Source organism: Triturus cristatus, chromosome 5_1 (assembly GCF_964204655.1).
Source record: "Triturus cristatus chromosome 5_1, aTriCri1.1, whole genome shotgun sequence".
Lineage (NCBI taxonomy): Eukaryota > Metazoa > Chordata > Amphibia > Caudata > Salamandridae > Triturus > Triturus cristatus.
In genome coordinates this window covers 438085355-438107962 of record NC_140587.1, presented here as the reverse complement: position 1 = coordinate 438107962, position 22608 = coordinate 438085355, and positions in this window count along the sequence as shown.

Here is a 22608-nt window from a genome sequence, read left to right as displayed (position 1 = left end):
TTCTGGTGTTCCAACTTGCCTTTCCCTATGAATAAGGTGCAGGTGTGCACTGAAACGCGTCAGGGACATCATTTGCGGGTCCGTGGAGCCGCTGCTGTGTCAATAAAGTTCAAGTTGAACAATTCCTCACGGAGTGCGTCTTTAAAGCTCGGAGGCTTTTGGGAACATGTTTGAACACGGCAGCTCCGGCCGTGGAAGATTGCACCGCTGCTAATACCGAAGAGCGTTCTGTGTGGCTGTAAATCATTGCAGCCTGTTCCAGCGTGAGGAATACTTACAATTTTGGCAGTGGCAGTACGGCCCCGAGGCTCACTGGAGGGCCGTAAGATAATTAATACGAACACAGGCGAAATATTGATGTTGGACATCGGACCCACCAAAGGGGAAGAATTGAGGACTACCGCTCCCAGCATGCTGTTCACTGGAGAACACATGCATCAGAAGGGGAAAAGATGTTGGCAGTCCAGTTCTGGTGTTCCAACTTGCCTTTCCCTATGAATAAGGTGCAGGTGTGCACTGAAACGCGTCAGGGACATCATTTGCGGGTCCGTGGAGCCGCTGCTGTGTCAATAAAGTTCAAGTTGAACAATTCCTCACGGAGTGCGTCTTTAAAGCTCGGAGGCTTTTGGGAACATGTTTGAACACGGCAGCTCCGGCCGTGGAAGATTGCACCGCTGCTAATACCGAAGAGCGTTCTGTGTGGCTGTAAATCATTGCAGCCTGTTCCAGCGTGAGGAATACTTACAATTTTGGCAGTGGCAGTACGGCCCCGAGGCTCACTGGAGGGCCGTAAGATAATTAATACGAACACAGGCGAAATATTGATGTTGGACATCGGACCCACCAAAGGGGAAGAATTGAGGACTACCGCTCCCAGCATGCTGTTCACTGGAGAACACATGCATCAGAAGGGGAAAAGATGTTGGCAGTCCAGTTCTGGTGTTCCAACTTGCCTTTCCCTATGAATAAGGTGCAGGTGTGCACTGAAACGCGTCAGGGACATCATTTGCGGGTCCGTGGAGCCGCTGCTGTGTCAATAAAGTTCAAGTTGAACAATTCCTCACGGAGTGCGTCTTTAAAGCTCGGAGGCTTTTGGGAACATATATATATATATATATATATATATGCTTCAAAAATAAAGCCCCACTCCGACTTCTGTGCAAACACAAGACTTTATTCGTCTGAAGCAGCATATATATAACTCAAGTCCTGACCGGTTTCGGCGTCACCACGCCTTGCTCACAGGTGAGTTCAATATTTACCATGTGGTCACGAGGCCATAGGATCAACTACAGCCCCCAGCATGCATCATCGTTGCTTTGTAATCACGAGGCATTGCTTAATATTCATGTTTTGCCCAAATAGCGTTTTATGAACAATGTCCCAACAACGTACCAATTTGTAATGTGCACGCATTCCTTCTCACAGCAAGTGCAATTTTATGCTGCCTCTGTCCATGATAAGGGTTAGCACTGCGGAGCTTCCAAGAGGAGAAAACTCCCCTATTCCCTTTCTCTCTGATGCGCTACCAATACTTCTGGCAATCCTTCGTTTGGTGCGCGAGAGCGTGTCATGCCCCCTCCATAAAATCCAGCACAACATCCTCCGTTTACTGGGGGCCACCGACTCTGCAGGCATTGCTTAATATTCATGTTTTGCCCAAATAGCGTTTTATGAACAATGCAACCTTTGAGCCCACCCTGCAGAGTCGGTGGCCCCCAGTAAACGGAGGATGTTGTGCTGGATTTTATGGAGGGGGCATGACACGCTCTCGCGCACCAAACGAAGGATTGCCAGAAGTATTGGTAGCGCATCAGAGAGAAAGGGAATAGGGGAGTTTTCTCCTCTTGGAAGCTCCGCAGTGCTAACCCTTATCATGGACAGAGGCAGCATAAAATTGCACTTGCTGTGAGAAGGAATGCGTGCACATTACAAATTAGTACGTTGTTGGGACATTGTTCATAAAACGCTATTTGGGCAAAACATGAATATTAAGCAATGCCTCGTGATTACAAAGCAACGATGATGCATGCTGGGGGCTGTAGTTGATCCTATGGCCTCGTGACCACATGGTAAATATTGAACTCACCTGTGAGCAAGGCGTGGTGACGCCGAAACCGGTCAGGACTTGAGTTATATATATGCTGCTTCAGACGAATAAAGTCTTGTGTTTGCACAGAAGTCGGAGTGGGGCTTTATTTTTGAAGCATTGAACATGCAGGCTTCTCCGCTCCTGCAACCTTTGAGCCCACCCTGCAGAGTCGGTGGCCCCCAGTAAACGGAGGATGTTGTGCTGGATTTTATGGAGGGGGCATGACACGCTCTCGCGCACCAAACGAAGGATTGCCAGAAGTATTGGTAGCGCATCAGAGAGAAAGGGAATAGGGGAGTTTTCTCCTCTTGGAAGCTCCGCAGTGCTAACCCTTATCATGGACAGAGGCAGCATAAAATTGCACTTGCTGTGAGAAGGAATGCGTGCACATTACAAATTGGTACGTTGTTGGGACATTGTTCATAAAACGCTATTTGGGCAAAACATGAATATTAAGCAATGCCTCGTGATTACAAAGCAACGATGATGCATGCTGGGGGCTGTAGTTGATCCTATGGCCTCGTGACCACATGGTAAATATTGAACTCACCTGTGAGCAAGGCGTGGTGACGCCGAAACCGGTCAGGACTTGAGTTATATATATGCTGCTTCAGACGAATAAAGTCTTGTGTTTGCACAGAAGTCGGAGTGGGGCTTTATTTTTGAAGCATTGAACATGCAGGCTTCTCCGCTCCTGCAACCTGTGAGCCCACCCTGCAGAGTCGGTGGCCCCCAGTAAACGGAGGATGTTGTGCTGGATTTTATGGAGGGGGCATGACACGCTCTCGCGCACCAAACGAAGGATTGCCAGAAGTATTGGTAGCACATCAGAGAGAAAGGGAATAGGGGAGTTTTCTCCTCTTGGAAGCTCCGCAGTGCTAACCCTTATCATGGACAGAGGCAGCATAAAATTGCACTTGCTGTGAGAAGGAATGCGTGCACATTACAAATTGGTACGTTGTTGGGACATTGTTCATAAAACGCTATTTGGGCAAAACATGAATATTAAGCAATGCCTCGTGATTACAAAGCAACGATGATGCATGCTGGGGGCTGTAGTTGATCCTATGGCCTCGTGACCACATGGTAAATATTGAACTCACCTGTGAGCAAGGCGTGGTGACGCCGAAACCGGTCAGGACTTGAGTTATATATATGCTGCTTCAGACGAATAAAGTCTTGTGTTTGCACAGAAGTCGGAGTGGGGCTTTATTTTTGAAGCATTGAACATGCAGGCTTCTCCGCTCCTGCAACCTTTGAGCCCACCCTGCAGAGTCGGTGGCCCCAGTAAACGGAGGATGTTGTGCTGGATATATATATATATATATATATATATATATATATATATATCAGTTCAGTTGCATTCCTGGCAGGGCAGCCTCCTCGTAACCCCCGCGCAACAACACAAACACGGACCACCTTCTTTAGTGCAAGGAATTTATTCGCTCAACTGCTTGATGTCGCCATAACGTTTCGGCTCCCCTTGAGCCATGATCAAACCGGTCAGGACTTGAGTTATATATATGCTGCTTCAGACGAATAAAGTCTTGTGTTTGCACAGAAGTCGGAGTGGGGCTTTATTTTTGAAGCATTGAACATGCAGGCTTCTCCGCTCCTGCAACCTTTGAGCCCACCCTGCAGAGTCGGTGGCCCCCAGTAAACGGAGGATGTTGTGCTGGATATATATATATATATATATATATATATATATATATATATATATATATATATATATATATATATATATATATATATATATATATATATATATATATATATATATATATATATATATATATATATATATATATCCTTTTTTTATATTTAAAATTACAGCCCTGAAGATGTTCATTTTAAATTAACAAAACACATTGCCTGGTATCTTTTACTGTTGGATGATTATGAAAAAAAGGATTTGCTGATACAATACAACAAGACTATATGACTTATTGATATATAATTACTGCTTTGGAGTAGTGCACCACTCCAACTTTGGGTCTGTTATTCCTCTGCCTAGCAGTTGGCACCCAACGATGGCAGGTGCAGGAGTTGCATGTGCACATACTGTTGACACAATTACGAAGGGAACACAGCAGGAAGGTGCGGTTACCATGTCTGCCGTTGTCCGCCATTGTTTTCAACACAACACCCTTATACAACAGTTTTTGAACTTACTTGTGATATAACAAAACCAAAGTCCTCAAAATCCAATGGTATATATGCAGAAGAAAAACAGAGTGATCCTTCCAGCTCCAAATCCAAATGAGAAGTGACCAGGAGGTCTTGAAAAAAAAGTAAAATATAAAAAGGGATCCTCACACAAAAAAACAATGGGAACGGTCCATTTGTGAAGGTCTTTATCTCCAAATTGTCTTTTTGAGGAGATTTAGCTGCTTCTCGAGGAGAGAATCTTCTCCAGGTTGCAGACGTGGTTGATTGCACTCAATCGTGCTTACCTATGACACAAAAGAAGTGCCGTAAGTCGCTGGCGTGGCGTAAAGACACGCTAGCGACTGCAAAATCTCGTAGCAGCTCGCAGGTGGCTTGAAAATCTCATGGGCACTCACGAGCGCCCGGGAAGTCTCATGTTGCACTCCACACACACACAAAATGATGTTACGAGTAGCCAACAGGAAAAAACTCTGCTCCTTTGCCGAGTTTATTGGTAACTCTGTATTCTCTGCAGAACCCAGAGTTGCCGAATTCCGATAACACTGTGAGCTGAGCTTTACACCCAGGCCTATTTATTAGCCAGTTCTCATTGTCATGATCTAGAGTAACAGGCGCCAAAAGTTGATTGTCAACATATGGGCCTAAAGTAGAACCCCAAAGGAAACCCAATTTATCCATATCCTTCATTAGAGCCTTGAAAAAGATTGAATTGGATTTTATTATTCCATGAAGCATGGGACACAAAAGTTTGGACCCTGGAATATGAACAAGAAGAGGTGCTAACTCTCCTCGTGCATGAGGTTGGAGAAGAAAGCAGAACACAATTCATCTATGGTAAAAGATTGGGCATTTGCAGAGATGCGAGAAAGGATAGTGTTAGGGCTGGGGGCCATGCAGAAGCTTGGGATAATCAAAATAATAATAGCCCTCAGGTCCTGTACCAACCTGTACATGTTAGCTTTCCCCACCATGCGTATCGGGAGAATTGGGGTATTACATATATTAAAAATAGGAACAAAAATATCTTGCATAATCAAATCTGCAATTACAGGGTGGATCCCGTTCTCCCCATCAGGTTTTAACGGGTACTTGTGGACTGTGGGTAGATTCTTCTGAAGGGAAATCTTCACCTTCAGTAGTTCCATTCGGGGTATGAAAGCCTCATTATTGGCACCTGTGGATGACAACGTTAGTGGTTTTCACCAGCCACACATCCACAATCACATTCAACAACACATACTTCACTGCACTCAATTCCCCATCAATTCTGGAGGCCACTCTTAGCCATGGCACTTTTTGGATCAGTCTTTCTCCCACCTCACTTGGTGCCACCAGCTGCAATAACTGATTCACATCTGCTCAATTGGGTGTGTACACTTCAGACACACTCTATAGTACCTCTCAGAAAAGAGTGTGGTTTTTCTCGCATGTTAGGGAATTGTTTCTCAATATTTATTAAATCAGAGGGAACTCAAGGGATGTGGGACATAAATCTGCCGCTGGGTAATTCCCCAAGAGAAGAAGAGTGGAGGGGGAGGAAGGGTCCTCAATATCAGTGTCACTTGAATGAGGTGAAGGGAAACATCTTCTACAGTCTGTCTCAAACTTTCAAGAGCAAACAAAGATCTGGTCTCTACTCCCTCGGATGGACTTTTTTGGCCAGATGTATGACCCTTTTTTGCAGCTCCAAAAGTGAGATCCATCCGTGCACAAAAAAGGGTAATGGCATGTTCAAATGCTATTTTGCGAGTCACTGACTCGCAAAATAACATTTGCGACTCCTGCTATTAGGAAGAGGCATCCCTTCGTAATAGCGAGTCACCATGCCATGTAATAATAATAATAATCCACATTTGTAAAGCGCGTACAATCACCCGTAAGGGTCTCTAGGCGCTGGGGGCCGTAGGGAAGATTAAGCAAGCTAGTGCCCAGAGTCACATGGTGCTGGGCTATTCCGCCGCCGGCGCCGGGGATCAAACCGCGATCCCCAGATTCCGGAGTCAGTCGCCCTGGCCGCGGCGCCAAATCTCTTCCTTTTCGACCGCATTTGCAGCCGTGAACCGGAAGGGGTGCCTAAGGAACCCCTTCCCCTTTTTGAGTATGTGAGAAAATATTTATAAGAGCAGGCAGTGGTCCTAGGGACCACTGTCTGCCATTCAAAAAATGAAACTGAAAAGTTTTCTTTTTCTTTTTCAAATGCATCCCGTTTTCCTTTAAGGAAAACGGCCTGCATTAAAAAAAAAAAAAAAAAAGACTGCTTTATTTAAAAGCAGTCCCAGACATGGTGGTCTGCTGACCCTAGCAGGCCACCATTCCTGGGAGTGCTAGCCATTCCTAATGGGGTTGCAAATTGCAACAGCCTCATTAATATTCATGAGGCATGCAATTTGCGACCCCATTAGCAATCGAAAAAAGTGTCTGAGACACTGTTATTCATCCCAATTCGCGAGTCGCAAATGCAACGGAATTTGCGAGTCGCAAATTGGTGGGTCGTACATCTGGCCCTTTACTCTCAGTAGGTCAAATCTCAGCACTCACGTACTCGCTACCTCCTTGTGCTCCAGCCTCTGGCGGTTCTGCAGGCGCTGCTGGTTCTGGGTGCATCAGCGACTGCACCCCTAGCCCCTTCAGCTGGCATGAAGAACATGTATAAAAAATCATCCTTTGTGTCCTTGCTCTTTTTCTTCTTCTCCTGTGGTTCATTGATCTGTGGAAATAGATATCGAGGAGGAAGAGATGGAGCAGTTGGAGCACAATCGATTACCCTGTCCTTAAGGTGACTGATTTGCTATTTGAATTTCCCTGGTATCTTTCATACCTCGGACTTGGGATTCATGCTTATATTTGTGTCTCTCCTCATGCCATTGTATGAGAAGAGGCCTTTGTTCAGCATCTATCAGTTTCTTCTGTAAATGAGCTAATATTTCTATATTGAAGGTACCATTTTCATAAAAGGACTTCTTCCCATCCTTTTTAGTGATTCCCACCAACTGCCATAAATATTTGCACATGTATTTACCATATTGGAAGGAGTCACTATTGGGGCAGACTTGCTAAGTTTAGATTTCATGGACCCTATCTCTGCTCCCTTTGGTTTCCTTGCAGCTCTGTAAAAAGGGAGAGATCTGCAATTCACCAATTGAGATGAGAAAAGGAGACCAAAATAATGGATAAGATTCTCTCAGTTCATAATCCTTCTAACAGATCTCGTGTAGAGGGTAGGGAAGATATCGCGCACTCAAACCCAAAGAACCTCTTGCTCTTGACAAACCCTTAGTCAACACTCAGAGGCACTCTTGAAGGGTCGGGTGGCTAGATCAGAGGGTGTCTTTCTCTCACATATTCATCCTTCAAGGGACTATACTTTGAGTTCTGGCACTCCTGCCTATCTTCCTCATTATCACGCAATATTTAGAGCCCGCTTGCTCGAACCATGAATTTTCATTCATGTGCATTTTCTGATGACTGGACTCCTCACAATACTAACTGCCCTTCCAACTTATTTTCCCTATATTCTCCTCACTGGATGACATTTGTGCACACCCTTTTAACAACACATGTACAGTCATTAAACAATACAGAACAAACAAAACAAGCAAGGGAACAAATATACCATAAGCGCAGTTAGACTTTACCAAAACTTTGGTTAAATCATGCTCATGCTTTTTACCAATTCTCTAGGTCCAGTTCAGGCCCACGATCCTCCCCCCCAAAGAAATGTCTTCCTCACCTCTGGGGTTGTGTGTGGAGTCCAGTCCAGCACTTTCCTATTTACTGCTTTTGGAGGAGATTCTTCCCAGCCAATGCACAATCTGTGTCTAAGTCTGCTGCCAGATTCATAATTGGGCCCTAAGTCTTTCTTCCATTTTTAAATTGTTTTAACCCCTTTGCCGCTGCGCAAATTCCGCCACGGCGCTGGGGGTGTGTGGGGTGAGGGCAGCGCCGCCATGCTCGTGACAGAACCACGCCGTCATGAGTCACGGGCGAGCTGTGCCCATGACGGCGTGGTTCCGTCACGACTCCGCCCACTCTTCATTTCGCCCGCACAGGCGGGGAATTAGTGCCGTGTGGGTGGAGCGGCCGCAGCATGACGGAACCACGCCATCATCAGCACACGCCGCCCGTGGCTCATGACGGCGTGGTTCCGTCATGCGCACGCAAGGGGTTAATTATCATTTTGCTTACTATCAGTATTTTCAACATGTAGGGCCTGCATATAAGCCTTCAGTTCAGAGTAGTCAAATCGACGTTGCCTGTTGTTGGCTAGTTTGACAAGTGAGACCTGGCACTAAACACAAGAAAGATTTTGTAGCACTCTTTATAATAACTGACTGAAACGGCCTTGCCTGTTCTTTCTCGTGAGTAAGTCCGGTTTGATCCCGGTGATCGCAGTTATGTTTTTATGGATTATCCTCCAGTTTTGATATGTTTTCGCGAACAACAGTCAGGCATATCGTTTTTTTGCCTTACACCCCAGATCATCACACGAAAAATTGTTAACTGTTTCTCATTCTCAAGAGTATTTGAGTGTTCATAAAAGGAAATAAAAATATGTGCATTAAAGTTCCCAAGGATTATAAAGTTGAGACTGGAGTAATCCTGTAAAATAACGATACATTTTGCCAAGATTTCACACATTATGGTTTGCGCTTCAGACCTTTAGGTATATAAACATTAATATTTGATACTATATTTGATCGGTTTGGTAGAATTTTCCATTTGAAAAGCAAATGCATACTGGATCGGGGTGTGGTTTTTTGACTCTTTCCAACGAATAGAGGTAGTAATCAGGGTCTGTTGCCTTGGCAATTGTAATGGTATTGGCCCCTCTAGAGCAAAAGGCACGACAACAGGCTGATTCTAGTATTCCTCACGAGCCCCTGTCTCCTGAAATCATATTATAAGGTTTTATGCTTGCGTTGGTCTTTTAGAATTACTTATTAGTTTCTTTCAACTGTAATTTGTACGAGAGACAGTAGGTATGAGTCCATGTTGTACCATTTCCCTAAATTAAGGCACCTGTGTACCATGACAAGGTTTCAGCATCAGTCTTACTAGAAGATTTCATAAGTAATTGAAACACAATTTTATTTTGTCTTGTTCTTTCTTTAAACCCTAACACTTGATGTTTCAAATTGACATGAGTTTCTAATTATGTGAGGTGTTATCTGTGTTAATTTGGTAGACTATTGCTCTCCCATCTTTTCATTAAGAAAAGCCCAATGCAATTTGATTTCTTGTTCTCCTTGATTGCAATAAACTGGGGTTATATCTATGTCTGTTTAAGAAATAATTCCATACAATCTCTGATTAAGATGCAAATGGATCATGAATTATTAGCATCTATAACTTGACATATTTTTTTCATTATTTATATTCTGAAATGTAATGGGCCATATGCATGAAAATACATTTTTGCGATTCTCAAATAGCGATTTTTTGCGAATCGCTATTTGAGAATCGCAAAACGCTATGTACGTAGGATTTGCAAATAATTTTGCGAATCCTACATATTCCTTAATTGCGATTCGTAATTAAGGAATACCTCCCCATTCATTCCTATGGGCCTAGAGACCCATAGGAATGAATCGGAAGACATTCTCAATTTGCGATTCTCAATTAGAGAATTGCAAATTGAGAATGCAATTTCAAGGGTGCCAGGGTGTCAAAAGAACAGTCTGTGTTACCCCTGAAATGTGCATTTGTGCACATGTGGCGCACATACATGCCCTAAGGGAATGTATATGCGCCACGTTGCACTTTGAAAAGTGCAAAAAAGTGCATTTTTCAGAGAAATCGCAAATTACCACCAACTTGAAGTTGGTGGTAATTTGCGATTCCTTAAGGACAAATTGCACTTTTTCTGTGCTTCTTACATTGCATTTAAGGAATAGAAATTTGCGATTACTTAAATGCAATTCCAAAATAAGGAATCGCTAATTTTGCGATTCCTTGTTTTGCGAGGCTGTTTTTCTTTAATACATACCACTGAGCCAAATTGCAATCGCAAACGCTGAAATTCTGCCAATTTCGGCGTTTGTGATCGCAATTTGGAATGATACATATGGCCCAATATCTCTTAACCGCGAAATATAGTGAGCTGGTAGATCGAAACAAATATCTAATTCACATTGTCTATTCAATGCGATTTTGGAAGCAGATCAGTAAAGATCAAAGAACAAGATCCACTGCCTCTCAATTCCATGGCTAGCAGGTGTGGAGTTAACCCTTCAAAAGATCGGTCTGCAACTTGTTTTACGGATCCTGAGCTCAGCGCTATTGTAAACAAAAATATGTACAGTAAGCTTTATATAATTTTGATTGATACATAAGGATGAATAAAGAAAGGGGAAAGTCGAGTGTGGCAGCTTATATGAACAAAGTTGAAGAGAGTCCACTCACTAGCTACCTCTTCAGAGCGAGGGGGCACTGGGGACGCAACTTGCTGTTTCGTTTCACGGCCGGCGCAGTAAAATATTTGTTGTGCTTCCCACTGGGCTTCCTTCACGTGAGTCTCTGACCCTGTGATGGGAGATCTGGGCACTCTAGGCAGCATTTTGGACGTTTTTTCAAATTTTATACAAGTTATAAGAAGCACTTTTTACTCCCGCTCATTAAAAGGTGTAATATCAGGGATTTTAGGACCGCTTTCAGCTTTTTGCCACAGCTGACAGGCAATGAGACAAGTTAATATGTAGGTTTTTTCTTGAGATTGGTTGCCCGGGCCCGTATCACAATGTACCCCAAAAACCTTAGCATTAATGCATGGAATGTGTTGTTTTATTTTATATTTTATCATGTGTTTTATATGTTTTAACATGTGTGTATTGTTTTTCTTTTATGGACACTACTATTGTTGCAGGGATTCTGCAGAAATACAGAACTATGCGCAGGAATATGGGACATTGGTGTATAGGGACTGAGTCTTCCTACCACTTTAGTACCCACGAACCCAGGACAGACTAGCTATAGTGCCTCACTTGCTCTCCTACTCACTCACAGAGAAACAAATGACTAGGCACCCCAGATCGCAACACTCCCCGATGTCTCAGGAATCGCTGTAACAAGACATACCCATTCGCTCACTCTCTTGTACTTGTCCACGATAAGATCTGATGGACACACGAAACAGTTTTAAATATTTATTTTAACTAACGTGCCCTAACATGCAGTATACGAGCCACAACAAGCAGGAAAATGCATTGTACAAATTTCGTCATCATAGCAGCCAGTCCATAAATCATGAAGGGAGATGTCATCATAGAAAGGCAATAGAGAAAGGACTATAGTGCCTAACCTCCCTCCCCTTGCTAAGAATAAGTATTATTATATAATAGAAGATCTCTGGGCTTTGTCAGCAGACCCCATACCTTAGCCTATAGATGGTAGATCTACATCTTAGGTGCTCTTCTCCCTGGAAAGGTCCCTCTCCAAGTGTGTCTCACCCATTCATGTACCCTACTAAAAACCCAAGTACGCTGTCCAAACAACAGCTGTATCGGGATGTTTTGTCTAAGGGCTAAGGGCTGGTCAGAACAAAATAACAAGGGGCGTTGTTGTTCGACCTTGCACATAATGTTCAGTCAAAATCCCAGGAACATGCAGAGAGTGAACACAGGGGTGAGTTCTCATGTGAAAGCAGTCTGTGAAATTATTGCAAAAAAATAAACACATGTAGTAACGTGCGCAGCAGCAGGCAAGCTTCAACGTGCTCATGCTAGGTTAGTGAAAAACGACAATGTCCATCTGAGCCACGTGACACTATGTGCATCCGAATAAAGTTATTATGGCTGTCAATAAGTACGTTATCAACAATAGAATCCATCAAGCTATTTATACCTCTTGGGTTTTGTTCACTAATAGTTGCTGGTTCATTCATTTATTTTTCTCTGTCAGTGTGTGATAAGCACATTTCACTCGCCCTAATCTTTTTTTTATATGTTTCCTTTTAATAAATTTCAATTCTTCTGTCTCCCAATTGATACACTTTTCCTTTTTATTGTTACTATAATTACTGTAATTGTTTAGGAAATCTAATTGTATTGGTTTAAAATTTTCAGAACTTTCTCGGACAATAATTTTAGAAGAATTTCTAAAATCTATTAATCTTTTCAATTCTCCTTTAAATCAAGGGAACTAATTTTGCGGCTGTTTGTCCCTTTTTATCATTCATTTTCTGCAAACTTCTGTTTTGAATTGGCCAGAGAAGATTCTCTATTTATTTATTGTGAGGTTCTTTAAACACATTATTGAAGGTATCTGCAATTTAGCTGACATTTCAAAAGATTGAATTTCTTTGTATTTTCTCATAAATTCTATTAAATAATTAAATTGTGGTTTTTGTTCAGTTCTTTTTTCCAACAGTGTATTACCAGTTGTTGAAAACAAATACTTCCTTTTGGTTTGATACTTTTCTCTTGGTGTACAATATTCACTTTTTCTGCTGTCAAAAACGTTAGGATGTTAGTTAACACTGTGCTCCTGTGAAGTTGGGTTCAAGCCCTGTGGTCTGCACAGCAGTCTGTGATTCTGGGCAAATCACTTAATCTCAATGTGCCTTAAAAACAGGGCTGGACTGGCCTTGGTGGGCAGGGGGAGTTTCCCGGTGGTCCAGAAAGGTGGGGGCCGGTTATTAAGAAGTGGGGGCTGGTTTTGCCATATCAGCCCCCTGTAACAAAAGCTGCTTCTCACTGGCATGACCCCCCCCCCCTGTGCCCCCATGTTGGTCCAGCAGAATTGCCAGGGCTGGTTTCATTTCCAGTCCAACCCTGCTTAAAAAAATTAATCTGACATCCTGTGTGTGTGTAACATAATTTGCTGCTAGAGTAAATTACTCCGTTGCCCTCCTTCCAGTCCTGTGAGACTGCATGTCAGGCGGCTGTGAGCTGGTGTCCCTCGTTAATGACTGAAATTTGATTTAGGAACCCGCTCGCCACCTTAAGATTGAAAAACTGCTTAACTTTTAGAATTCCCTTCACTCTGGGGCTGCGCTATGGCCCGCATGTGTCCACTCACCTGCCTCGGCCAGGAACACCAACATTGTTGGTCCTGGAGCGAAGCTGCTGCCTCAGTCAGTGGATGGCATATGCACTCATGGCTGCCGGAATGAGACACTCTGTCTATACAACCAGCGAGTAAAGGTGCCATATCTGTTTCTATATAACTAGAGTTTAGTCTTAGCGTGAGTTTCCAAATCGGAGTTGGACATAAAGCTACATCATTTAGATTGTCCGACCCCTTCCCCTCTCTCAGCACTTGGAAACAGCCGCACAGCATTGGTGGGGGCTATGCAGACCCTATAAATATTTAAACAGCAATCGATACAATCGATACAATCTATCTATCTATCTATCTATCTATCTATCTATCTATCTATCTATCTATCTATCTATCTATCTATCTATCTATCTATCTATCTATCTGTCTGTCTGTCTGTCTGTCTGTCTGTCTGTCTGTCTGTCTGTCTGTCTGTCTGTCTGTCTATCTATCTATCCATCCCCTTCTGATGTTTAGCCTTTTACTCTGTCTTCTTGTCTGTTTGGAGGTCTTTCTTATTTTTATCCACCTACACACCATAGCATTGAGTTTCTTTTTCTCTTAATTGTGTACAAATGTTAGCTAAACAGCATCTGTTAAGAAGGGATTGCTTCATCTGGAGTGTCGGATTTCAAGACTGTGAAATGAACATGAATTATAGTGATGCATAAAATGAACACTTTGCAAAGCACATTCTCCTTACATTCCAGGCAGCCCAAGTTCTGCTTGATTTAATGATGGATAAGACCATAATAATGTCCCAGAGGAGGCACACGTTCCAGCTCGCTAAGCTACAGCTACTACCACTTCAAAAAACGCATTTTCTGTTTTGTTAACAAATTAATATTTATTTTTCCTGTGGAATTATAGAATTCCATGAAAAATAGATCATGTCTGAAGCAGCTCGGTTTCCCCTACGGAAGGATATGATGCATAAAATGCCACAGTTCCGACAGATATTTAAATTTGCTATTTTGTTTACAAATTACTATTTATTTTTCTTGCTGAATTATAGATTCTCATAAAAGCAGATTATGCCTATAATGCATAAAGTCCAATAGTTCCGACAGATATCTTTTTTTTAAAGTTAATCTGCTGCTGGTGGTTATCCTCGTTTGTGGGCTGTTCTCACATAGCCTTAACTATAAATTCACAAGCTAGCTGTGCTCAGTTTCCAGCAGCGAAGTCTAGCATAATCTGGGCGGCTAACTTTCCAGAGCATTTAATGTATGCTAAGTGCATGGAATGCGGACACAGTCTGTCCTGGGTTTGGTTCCAGCTCAAATGTCAGAGTCAATCTGAGGCACAGTTCCCTTTAAATTCCTTTCGGTCAGGCAAACTAGGACCCCATCTCATATTAACACTCACCAACTGCATGTCATTGCCTTGCTTAATTTGTGAAATAAATACAAAATAAGTGCAAGGCTCATGTTTTCCTTAAGAGAGCACCATCTTTGCTGCTGAACTCTGTAATGTTATGTTTTGTGTATTTGTAAAGCTCTAGCACTGAAGCAGGAGCTATAGGGGGGCGTGGCTTGACGCCCACGGAGCATGGCGGCGTTCAAGTGAGGCTCTCGGGCTCGCCTCGGGGACGCTGCGCTAACCGCTAGTTTCAAATGAAGCTTCCTGCATGAATCACCGTCGGAAGGTATGCCGCCTGCAATGCGGGTCTCATTTTTATCGAACGCGCGTTGAAACGTGCATTTTTTCTTGAGTTACAAGTCTCCTCACAGAAATGTTCCGAAGCGGCCGCCATCTTTCTTTTTGCCACGAGTGGAGCTTGACAGGATACAGCTCGCCCCTGCGTGCCTTCTGCATAATTATTCATTCAGCGGTGCAATGGAGCAGTGTTTAACCCTCTGTTACATGTTTTTAGGCTTTTGTGCCTCATTTTTCAAATAAACTCTGCCGGCTATCAGTGGACTTCCCCGGCAGCCATTTTAAAGTGCCTGGTTGTGAGGAATGTTTCTAAAAGGCATTGCGCATTCTGTTGCTTGCAAACCTGATTTTCGCTGATGCTTTGGCCCAGTTGGCAGTTGCTTTCCATATGTTTTACGTACCAATTACTTTTTTATTGGCTGTTCAAAGGAGAACACAACTGTTTTGAGCACTCTTCTTGACATTAGCTCACTATTGTTTCACCTCCTAATTTGGTTGAAGGGCAGAACTAAGACTAAAGTGCGGCGAACCTTCCTTAAAAATTCAAAACTTCACAGAACTTTCTAAGCTTGAAGATTCTTCATTGTCTTTGCCACAGTCTCTGGAGCCTATCATGGATTCCATTTCCGCAGCTCCCGGGAAATCTGTCACCAAGCATCTGAAAAAGGACCCCCCTTCTCCTCCTAAATCTGCCTCGCCGGTCTCTTTGGAACTATTACTGGAGGTAATCAGAGCTCTTCGAGCGTTTATGGAGGACACCAATGCTAAACTTCAAGTTCTTACGGAGAACTGGTCCCAATTAGACACTAGAGTTTCCGTGGTTGAGCAAAGTGTTACCTCACTCAAGGAATCCTGCGCTACCGTCTCACAACTTCACACTCAAGTCTCGTCACTTCAGCGTCAAGTGGAGGATCATGAAAATCTCAATCGAAGGAACAACCTTCGCATTTACGGCCTGGTGGAAGGACTTGAGGGGTCGGATGCTCCCACATTTTTCAAGTCATTCCTTCCTAAATTACTCCACTTACCAGATGATACTGCACTCAATATTCAACGCGCGCACAGGTTGGGTCGCGCAGCCTCCGGTTCTTCACCTACACAGAGGCCAAGAGGTGTAATCATATATTTTTTGGAGTACACAGACTTACTAAAGGTTTTGTCAGCGGCCAAATCTATTCCAAAGATTACATGGTCCGGCTCTACTATATTTTTTGCTCAAGATTACGCTAAAACTACTGCAAATAGGCGCAAAGCTTTCCTAAACATGAGATCTGATCTCCGATCAATGGGAGCTCGCTATGGGCTCTTTCATCCTTGTCTCTTTAAAGTTACTTACAACAATAGGACAACTACATATGAAGACCCGATAAGACTTCAAAGCTTCATTAATTCCTGCGGGCCGACTAGCATGGACTCGGCTGCTTCTTCTTCATCATTTAAAACTTAGTATTTTAGATACTGTTTAATGTTTTGCAATATTTTGTAGGTCTTTGTATACATTTTTTCCTGTTCTTCACTGCTTATTTTTACACAGGATGTTTTTCACTAGCAAAGTTGTTATTTAACTCACACTAGATGACGTTTAGTTTTGAATTCAGGGCGCATGTGCTGCCTTGTTCTCTATCTGTGTTACTTGTTTTTCTTTGATTTCGCAGGTCTCTTCCTCTCCTGACGTGGCTTCTCCCTGGCTTCCCGTGTGCTTGGATGGTCCGTCTGCCCATGTGGTCTCACCTCCCCCCCTCCACATTTCCCTTTCGTAGGTATGTTTTTTGTCTTGTTTTTTGACCTTTGTGTTACATTCCCTCTAACTATGTCAAATGTTTTACAAATGGTTTGTCTTTGGTCCTTCTCTGTCTTTGACATTTTTTCTTATCTTCTTTCCTACTACTTTTTTCTTGCATTTGTCGTTGTTTGTACATTTTTCGTAATGTTTGTAGATTTTTCTTTTTCAGTCACAGCATTTTTCTTTTTCATTGATGGTATATCATGTTCATTCCTTGTTTTACAACGTCTCTATTGGTCTCTGTTCCTTCGTTTTCATATTCTCTTTATTTTGATGGCGACTTACATGTCTTTTCATTATCTTTCTCGTATTTTTTATCTTTTTTGGTTTTAATTGGGTTCATCTCTTCTGACTTTTGGATTATTCGGCTTCATTAATCTATGTCATTAAAATTAATCACTTGGAATGTGCGGGGTTTGAATTCCCCTATTAAGAGGCAACGGGTCTTAACTTATTTAGCCAAACTAAATGTGGACATTGCCTTTTTACAGGAGACTCATCTCTCTGAAGTTGAGTCATTAAAGTTAAAGAGGGGTTGGGTGGGCGAGGTTTTCTTTTCTCCAGGTGATGGTAAACGCAATGGGGTAGCGATACTTTGCCACAAATCCCTTTCGCTTTCACTATTATCTCAACAGTCGGATGCTAGTGGCAGATGGTTAAACATTAAGTTGTCTTTCAGGGGTGTTCCAGTCTCACTTTTGAATGTCTATGCCCCCACGTGCGGAGAACCCTCATTTTGGCCCACACTTGCCAAGCACATATCTCTTTGTATGGATGATAATTTTATTTTAGCAGGTGACTGTAACCAGGTATTTGACCCATTCATTGACAGGAATTCTAAGTTTTCCTATATACCTAACAAGTCCCACAAGTCCTTTGTTCACACCATAAACCAATATAAGCTCTTTGATGCTTGGCGACTTTGAACCCAACTACCAAATAATTTACTTTTTATTCCCCGACTCCCCACTCCCAATCAAGAATTGATTATATCTTTGTTTCCCATAATCTTTCACAAACTCTTTCTCATGCAGAGATTGGTCCCATCTTGATTTCAGATCATGCCCCAGTGTCCATTGGCATTGATATTTTACCCAAAATTACTGGTCCCCGGAGGTGGCGTTTTAATAACTCCCTTCTCCTAGACCCAAAATTCACAGCCTCTTTTAGCGCCTTCTTTGATGAATTTTTTAGGCTAAATCAGAATGATTCCATGGCTTTTTCTACGATTTGGGATGCCTTTGAAGCCTCCGTTAGAGAATTTGTAATATCCTTTGTTGCAAAAAAGCGTAAAATTGCCCGTAAACAGACTTTGGACCTTCTCCAAGACATTAAGAGACTGGAGCACTCCTATTATACTTCGCATACAAATGATAGCTTAAAAGCTCTTGTCCAAGCCAAATTCCAAAATAACAAAAAGTCCACAGAGGATGCGACATTGTATCTATTAAAATCCAGCGCTAAATTTTATGGTGGTAAAAACAAAGCTGGAAAGACTTTAGCCAATTACTTGAAAGTCAAGCATAACAAGTTGAACATTGAATCCATTTATGATGCACATTTAGGTCTAAAGTTCAAGGATGCTGACATTCTAAACTAATTTTCTCTTTTTTACAAAACATTGTATGCTTCTGAAACACAACCCACTGACCTGGCCTTATCACAATTCTTTTCCACGATTCAAAAGCCCCAACACGCCACTCCAGACTTGACCTCATTAGAATCTGATTTGACGCAGCTAGAGTTGTTGAATGCCCTTCACTCCCTTAAGCGGGAGAAGGCACCTGGTCCTGATGGTTTTACGGTGGAATTTTACCTACACTTTTCCAAACTCCTATTACAGAAACTTTACTCTTTATTACACTCTTTCAGTACATTAGGACGATCCTCTGGTTCCTTCTCTGATGCTCATATTTGTCTAATCCCTAAAGAAGGTAAGGATTCTAAGCATTGTAAGAATTATAGGCCCATATCTTTAGCAAACATTGGTTACAAGATTTTTGCCAAGGCACTAGCCCTACGACTAGATTCTTTCCTGCCAGAGTTGTTAGGGGTAGAGCAGTCCGGTTTCGTTAAGGGTCGCTATATAACTGATAATACACGACTCTTGTTTGATGTTTTGTCCAAATCCTCACGTTTTAAAGACTCTTTAGCAGCAATTGCGTTGGATGCTGCGAAGGCATTCGACAGGGTTGAGTGGACGTACCTTTTTTATACTCTTAAGTGGTTTGGCTTTGGTCCTAATTTTATATCTTTGATATCTCTCCTTTACTCTAGACCTAGAGCGGCGGTTTGTGCTAACGGTTTGATATCTTCTTTTTTTGACCTAGGAAGAGGGGTACGTCTGGGATGCCCCCTCTCCCCTTTTCTTTTTAACTTGGCTTTGGAACCATTCTTGTCAAAATTGCGCCAAAATCCTAATGTGCATGGTTTCCAGATGTCTCATTCTCATATTAAACTTGCGGCATACGCAGATGATATTTTGCTCATCATGTCTCACCCGACTGACTCAGTCCCTGCTTTTCTAGCAGAGGTACAAGCTTATTCTGATATTTCGGGGTACAAATTGAATAACGATAAGTGTGAGATCCTACCTTTGACAAAGTACACATTTAAACCTGATTTCGCTGCCTCTAAATTTACTTGGAGTCTTAATCATATTAAATATCTGGGTTTACATGTCACATCTTCAATTTCAGATACATTTTCATTATGCATGGATAAGTGCACGCAGAAGATTTCGGATTTAACTACTAAATGGCACCCTCTTTATTTATCATGTTGGGGTCGTCTGGATACCATAAAAATGATGTTGTCACCCATAATTATATACACTATCTCCAACACTCCAGTTCCTATTCCACAAAAATTCTTCAAGAAGAATAATTCAATTGTTTCTTCCTTCCTTTGGAATAATAAGAAACCTCGAATTTCTCTGCATAGGTTGACTCGTCCCAAATCTGAGGGCGGAGTTAACTTTCCTGATTTTCCAGCATATCAAAAAGCATTCCTTCTTCGTCAGGCCTCGCTGTGGTTGCGTGATTCTAAAGACGACTGCCCTTTATGGACCACAATTCAACGTCTCTCTTTATCCCCCTTTACCTTCAGTGAATACCTTTCCTTTTCACGTAAACCGCAAGCCCTAGCTACTCCCATCATCAAATTCACTTCTAAACTTCTAGCACCTTTATTCCCTTTTACTCATAACACTGTTGACTCTTTTCTCAACTCCACAATTTGGCACAACAAAAGTCTGCTTATTCGTAATAAACCCTTTTACTGGAAGTCGTGGCATCAAAGAGGTCTAGTCTGGGTCCATCAGCTCTTCTCGCATTCGGATTTCTTATCTTTTACTTCACTCAGTAGTTCCTTTAATTTACCTCCTTCTTTCATCCATAAATACTTCATACTCAAAAACACTGTGCTGGACACACGTGCGCAATTCTCAGTAACACATGCCATCTGTGCTAGTCCAGATCCTTCCTCACAATTACATTCCTTATTAACAATAACACCTAAGGCTTCCACATTATATAAATTTTTGCATAACATTTGATCAGGTTACACAGAAATCCAAAACCGAAGAAGCTTGGGAACGAGACTTTGCAACATCTTGGCCAGTCTATTTATGGAATAAATTATGGGTTTGGATCCGCAAATCTTCCAGAGCTGCAAACACAACGCAAACATTGTTTTTTGTGTATAACAGACTTTTGCTTTCGCCAAGTGCCCTAAGCAAAAGTTACACTAGTGTATCTGTTACCAAAGGCTGACTTATTTCACATGTTATTTTCTTGTTCTACTGTGTCTGCCTTTTGGAAGCAGGTCTGGTCTCAAATCAATTAGATTTTTGGCACTACATTTCCTTTTGCCTATACACATGTTTTCTTAGGAAGCTTGTCCTCTTGTTGGGAGAATGTGGCGGCTAATGTTAAAATTATCGATTTACTATTAGCAGTTGCGTTACAACAAATCACAGCTAATTGGAAAGATTTCTCGAAAATTTCTTATAGGACATGGTGGTATGCGGTCTGTCACAATCACAGGTTGGATACTTCCTTTGTATATCCTATTCATTTGATGCCAAAAAGGCTGGATCTGTGGTCTCCTATTACCACCTATTTAGATACATGTGCTAGTCACGCTTTTCAATTGCATCCGTCCCAACAGGAAGTCTCAAAACCTCCCTAAATAACCCCAACCATTCCGTCTTCAATTGTTTTTCAAGTATTAGTATTATTACCTCTGATGCTTTATTACTTTTAATTTTCTCGCTGAACCTGATTCATCAATAGTATTGTGGACTCTCCTTGGTATGATGTATATTTATTATAATGTAACATGTTGTGATATTTCCTATTTTTATCAATAAACCTTTTGAACTTAAAAAAAAGCAGGAGCTATATGGGTCGAGCTAGGGTCGGTGGTAGGTGAACAGCCATGCCTTCAGTTTCTTGTGGAACTCAAGAGGTGGAGGCTCTGATCTGTAGGGGCAGATCATTCCAGGCTTTTGGAGTGAGATACGAGAAGACACAACCACTGGAACTGGTTCTTCATATGCATGGAATATGCGTGAGTAGAAGTTCAGCTGAGCAGAGGTGTCTGGTAGGTTTCTCGAAGTTTATGTGGTTGTTTCAAGGACATGGGCAATGTTTGGTAGGGCTCTGTTTATGTGAGCGAGGAGTTTTTGAAGAGTTCTTGTCTGTCGATTGGGAGACAGTGGAACTTGTTGAGGTGGTGATGTGAGTGAGGGGTAGGGAGTTTGAGGGCGAGCCTGGCCAAGGATTTTGTATGGTCTGGTATGGTTTGTATGGTCAGGAGTCTTCTGATCATTTGAGTGCTGATTTAGGCATAGAGTACATTGCCATATTCCACCTTGCTGGTGATGAGGACTTGGGTAACAGTTTTTCAAGTGTTGGTGGGGAGTAATTTGAGCACCTTGAGTGTGTGGGATGCAGGAGATGAAGTGTGCTATCACTTGGCCGGTCATGATGAGTTGGTTTTCGACTACTGTTCCAAGGTTCTTTACATGGGTTGGCAGAGAAGTGTGGGCCTGTGTTTGACACAGTGAGGTGACTTTTCCCAAGATTATAAATTCTGTCGTGCCTGTGTGGGGCGTGAGGCAATTGCTTATCATCCATCTGGTGACTTCAGCCATGCAGGCAGAGAAATTATTTCAGGTTTCAGAGAGGAAGAGTATGAGCTGGGTACTGTCAGGATATGATTTTGATTCTGTGGGCATGGATGATGCTGGTGATTGGGCTCATGTAGGCATTGAACAGAGTGAGGCTCAGTGAGGATCCTGGTGGAAGTCTACAGGTGCGGCTTATTAGGAGGGAGCAAATTCAGTGAAGCGTGGAACCTTGGATGCTGGCTTCGTGCAGTCATTGGTTATGGGTGGGGTAGAGGATTTCAAAGGCTGCTAAAGATCCAGTAGAATGAGGGCCTTGGTGTCACCTCTGTCCATGATCGTCCAGATGATCGTCCAGATGCCGTTTGTGACAGGGATATAAGCGGTAACTGTACAGTGGTTAGGCCTGAATCTGAATTAAGAGGTGTCAAGGAGGTGGGTGCCAGTAATCCAGCGGCGCACCAACAACAAGTTTGTTTAAAACCTGTTGATCAATATTGCAGTAATTCATTTCCTTCTAAATTCTTATCACTGATCAATAAGTTCTATCCATTTGGTCGATGGACCAATTAGTTGGAACTAGTTGATGGTGATGATGTACATAACCTCTAAGTGTAAACAATGAATCAATAATAATGAACACAGACTCAGGAAGTTTTCAAAAAAATCTTTATCTAAAGTTAAATGTGTGTGAACTATTCAATTGCACACCATGGATACCATCAATCATTTGGG